This window comes from Cryptotermes secundus, unplaced genomic scaffold (genome assembly GCF_002891405.2).
Source record: "Cryptotermes secundus unplaced genomic scaffold, Csec_1.0 scaffold576, whole genome shotgun sequence".
Classification (NCBI taxonomy): Eukaryota; Metazoa; Arthropoda; class Insecta; order Blattodea; family Kalotermitidae; genus Cryptotermes; species Cryptotermes secundus.
Window position 1 is genome coordinate 117,833 of NW_019718278.1, and position 5,321 is coordinate 123,153.

The window sequence follows — 5,321 nt, forward strand, 5'->3', positions numbered from 1 at the left end:
AGTGTGGTAACAAGAACTAGCCGCTGCAGCACTTTAAACATAGGGCGAATAACCCTAACAATTTTAAAAAATTTTAAAATTTAGGACAGAATTTTAAAGGTTTTTAAAATTAGAACTAAAGATTTTATTATAGTGCTATTACAACAAAGTCAAAATTAACGTGTGTAAAATAAAATAATCTACAAACCAGACAGTTATCAACGAAGTAGAAGTTGATAATAACAAGGAAAGTGTTTTTAAATGTTAAATTTTGAGCTGGGTGCAGTGTGACAGCGACGTGAGTGTTATACACCTGATGATGGCCGTCTGAGGCCGAAACATGTAGTGTAGGGAGCAAATCAAAGACACAAAATATATTGTTTGCACTTGAGACGGAGTTTGTATCATTATATCATTTATCGTATGGAGTGCAACAGGATGCTTAAATATAATATTGAAGAATAAGCCAAGCAAAAACCAGCGTGAAATCTCTGCTTGCCACTTGCCTTCAGGCTTGTTTCTCGCTTGGTTTATTCTACAACCCTGAAGATTGAGGTGACGTGTACCTCCGAAAGGTCGGTAGAGTTTCGACGGACTACAAGACGTTAGATCCCAGAATAGAGAATTCTACACATATAACATGATTCCTTTGCACTGGCAGGAACAAATTTCCATTCAGCAGACATTTTTGAAGTCAACCATACCATGTTGAATTGAAAACACTGGTTCTTGTAGGCTAACCAAAGTTAAGGAACATCCACCTGGATGGGTGGCCGCTTGGGAACACCACGTTCCATTGACGGTGGCCGCGCGGTCTAACGTATCAACTTCTTCACCCGCTCGAGCGCTGGAATCGTGGGTTTGAATCCCATTTGAGGCAAGGATGTCTGTGTGCAGGTAGCGGCCTTGCGACGGGCTCATCACCCTTCCAAGGAGTCTTACCGATTGTGTAATAGATCAAGAAACTGAAAAAGTTGCCATGGTCCAACAAAGGGCTGTACAGCCAGGGATATTGCTGTTCTGCATGCCAATCGTATAATTCAACCATACGAACCGCCATGAAATGAAAATAATAGTGTCGTAATCCATAATATTATGAGCGTGGAGAGCTCATTCGGTATAGCGACGAGCTGGACGGTCGGGACTCGATTCTCGGCTGGGGTAAGAATTTTCTCTTTAATCCACAGCGTCCAGGACGAATCTGGGACCAAGCTGCCTCCTATCCAAGAGGTGCCGGGAGATCTTTCCCCAGGGGGAAAGCGGCCGGGGACTGAAGCTCACCAGTGAATACAGCTAGTGCCGAGGTCACGAATGGTGGAGCTATACCTCCATTCTTCTCCACATCTTAATGGCGTCGAGCTTAATTAATTAAGCAAAGGCACAAATGAACTTTTCTTTACCTTAAACCCATAATGTTTCATAGTCGATGTGCGCCATTCTAGTCAGCAGTTCATCATTTCAAACAGAAAATGAGTTTCGGATGAGGTTTGGGCCAGTGCAGGCTACACTACCTTGACCTGCGCAGTGGTTCACAGTTCTGTGGCTAAGATACATAGGAGCTGGGATATCGTAGTCTGTATAGGGACTGTGTACTGGCTGGACGACCAAGGGGTTGGAGTTCGAGTCCCGGTATGGTCAATAATTCTCTCTTCTCCACGTACTCGAGACCGGCTCTGGGGACCACTCAATCTCCTATCCAGTGGGTACCGTTAGGGTAAAAAATTCTTTCTTCTCAACGTACTCCAAACCGGCTCTGGGGCCCACCCAACCTCCTGTACAATGGGTACCGGTGGCTCTTTCCTTGAGGGTTAAGCGGCCGGGGCGTGAAGCCGACCACTCACCTCCAGTTAGTGCCGAGGTCAGGAAAATGTGGATCTATACAACCACTTCTCCATACACCATCATGGCGTAGCGATTAATTAGTTACGCACAGGGACAACTTTACCTTTTATCTATATCTAAGATACATAACCTCTAACGATCGGGCACAACGATCTTGTACTCAGCTGTCGATGTGACGGACACAGGCTAAATTATTTTCATGTCATATGGCTTCAGATTTATATTCCGGAGAAGCGAGGCTCAAATCCCGGCCGGATACCGAATATTCTAACAAATTATATTCGCAGTATGCCTCAGCCTCTCCTGGAGAAAGCCGGGTTAGTACCTCTGAACTGGTCTTAGTGTTCAAGCCTACGGATTGTGGGTATGAAAGGGTTGATGTGATAAGCCCATGCGATCTTTAAGCATCATTAAATATTTTATTATCATTTTTACTTTTTATGGAGCAACAAATTGCGAATGCCAGCCTGGAGGAAACTAATTTTCCGAGACTTTTCCAACCCTCAGGTGAATGTTTGGAAGCAAAATAACCTCTTGGATATCCATTATTCAATCATAAATAAATTTCTTTAATATTTTTCGATGTCCAAAGAAACATTTGAGACACACATGGTGAAAAGTTGTTTTCATGTTGCGCATTTAAAAAATATGAAGTTTAGTATGACGTAACATGAACAGCGGACTCCGCTTCGCCCAAATACAAATACTGTCACGTAGGGTGTGTGTGTGCGTGTGACTATAGACGGGCTTCTGAATTAGATATTTGATTTACTGACAACACTCGGAATTACACGCAGTTACAGCGCCACCGCTAATCTCCACACTTTACAAATCACCACAGCACCCGCTAAGCCTTTTCCAGTCTGCTGTGCCCTCACCAGCCGTTCCCTGGCAACGGCTCATAACTGGGGAGATTATTACCGTATTTATGCATGTATAGGCCGCGTGCGTGTATAGGTCGCAGCACAATTTTCAGACAGAAATTATAGAAAAAATAATTTTCTTGGAATATTATTTCAGGAGTATTACACCCTGTATTACTAATTATGAATATATATATTTTTTAAATGAAGTGTGATTTCGAATATTTCGAATATAAGCCGCACCCCAGTTTTCCTCTTGAATTTTTGGCAAAAAATGTGCGGCCTATACATGCGTAAATACGGTATTTATTATTCTTAATTGGGTGAGACTCAGACCACTTGGTACTGCGGCCACTGCTAGCCTATTGTACCAGCTCCAGATGATAGATGATGGTGATTGTGGAGCAATTGGTGGAATGAAAACTGGCAGGGAAACAGAACTACTCTGACAAAGCCTGCCCTAGTGCCACTTTTTCTACCATAAATCTCATACAACCTGACCTGGGTTCGAACCCGGGCCGCCGCAATGGGAAACCAGCGACTAACCGCCTGAGCCATGGCACGGCTTAAGAATGGAGATTCTTCAGTTTCCGCGCTTAAGTCCTCTCTGAACGTAGGCGCCCTTCCAACTGTCCCTTTTCTTCACAGATTCCCGTACAGAACTGATTCGGTTGCCCCAGTTGTCTTCCTTATAACCTCTCGGCAAGGCCCGCTCAGACAACACCGTTTGCTACAGTACCTTTATTGTTGCGTGCATAGTTGTTGCAGAGGGACCGTGTTTCCCGAGCCGTTGCCTAGAAACGAACGTTGTTTTAAAGCCGTTCGGTAGGAACGGGTGTTCCTCTGGGTCCACAGTTCTTGCTTTGACCAAATATGCCACAATATATATAGCTTGAGAAAAAAAAAAACCCTTTCTCATATTAAAGGTAAAAACACATTTATATTGGCGGTAAGTGTTGTCCTTCTTTTCTAGAAGAAGTAGGAATTTGAGTTCTTACTCGAAAAACACGCAACGTCACCATGCTCAGTTGTTCGTCCAGCCACTGTCCTTCAGCTAGATGTGCTTCTGTTGTTAACGCTGTCTGTACGTCTACAGATATCTTTAGAATTTTTTTTTTAAGTTCAAATAACCTCAACTGATTCAACCCTTTTCTCTTTTCTGTCTGTTTCTGCTCTTGTGTTTTTGTTGTTTTGTAGCCGTGCTCATTCTGAAAATTGTTCAGCTAGATGTGCTTCTGTTGTTAATGCTGTCTGTACGTCTACAGATATCTTTAGAATTTTTTTAAGTTCAAATAACCTCAACTGATTCAACCCTTTTCTCTTTTCTGTCTGTTTCTGCTCTTGTGTTTTTGTTGTTTTGTAGCCGTGCTCATTCTGAAAATTGCCCCTGGCTGTTGAATTGAGTAGCAGGTAAACAAAGTATCGCACTGAATTCAGTGTTGATGCCTAAAAGCAGTTGGCAGGCCTCGCACACTCTACGCGTATATTCACCCACAATATGAAATATTACACACGTACTCAAATTATATGGTGTGTCCAGGATCCGTTAGGACTCATTTTTTTAAATTTTGCCCTGCAATGCCAGCTGTTGGCGAGTTGTGGCGTTAAGATTCTTGAAGTTTCATCTGTGGCTGGCTGTAATTTCAAAGCGCAAGCATCGCTGCGTCATGTGTTCTGACCTTGAATGTAACAGTACTGTTCTGACGCTCGTCGGAAAATGGCGGTTGAACAGAGAGCCATCATCAAATTTTGTTTGAAGTTAGGCAAAGCAGCCGGAGAAGCATATGAAATGATGAAAAGTGTGTACGGTATTGATTGTTTGAGTCATCATAATCATCATCATCACTGGCACGACAGCCCTTTGTGAGCCATGGCCTTCTTCAGGATTGCTCGCCATTCTTCTCCATTCGATGCTACATTCCTCCAGTTCTTTACACTCAAAATTCTTATGTCCTGTCACACACATTCTTTCCATCTTAATCTTGGTCTTCCCACTCTCCTAATTCCTTCTGGTTTAGTATTAAGTATTTTCTTAGCTGTTCTATTCTCGCTGGCACGTATTGTGTGTCCAGCCCATTCAAGCCTTTTCACCTTTATAAATACAATAATGTCTGGTTCATTAAATAGTTTGTATAGCTCATGGTTATACCTCTTCCTCCATATTCCATTTTCTTCCACTGGTCCAAAGATATATCTCAGGATCCTCCTTTCAAATATACTTAACAGTCTTTCATCTGATCTTGACAGTGGCCAGGTCTCAGAAGCATAAGACAGAACTGATCTTATAAGAACTTTATACATCATAGTTTTGGTTTTCCTGGATATTAGTTGGGATTTCAGGTGTTTCCTAAGGCCATGGAGACATTTACAAGTATTTGCCGCAAGTACACGCTTTTTTATTTCATCACTGATGTCATTTTTACAGTTAACTTCTGATCCAAGGTAAGTAAAACTACATACAACCTCAAATATATATGAGTCAATTTCAATAGCTGCAGGTCCATTAGCACAGTCTTTCTTGGTTACCGGCATGTACTTTGTTTTATTTTGGTTAATTTGTAGATTCATCTTTCTTTTTTTTTTTTTTTTTTTTTCTTTTTTCTAATTAAAAAAAATTTCTCTCATAGTTTTTTTTTT

At 41.9% G+C, this 5,321-nt stretch overlaps 1 protein-coding gene across 2 annotated transcripts in view; it reads left to right on the forward strand.

Annotated features, from left to right (window-relative positions):
* LOC111875353 (glucose dehydrogenase [FAD, quinone]) overlaps positions 1–5,321 on the forward strand; it is a 20,200-nt gene that overhangs the window by 3,911 nt on the left and 10,968 nt on the right. Inside the window, exon 1 of one of the 2 annotated variants that reach the window (XM_023871554.2) lies at positions 1,172–1,283. The exons of the other annotated variant lie outside the window; for it this stretch is intronic. The gene's annotated coding sequence lies outside the window, so the exon portion shown is untranslated. Of the gene's footprint in view, positions 1–1,171; positions 1,284–5,321 lie in introns of those variants that run through there. 2 annotated transcript variants of the gene reach the window in all.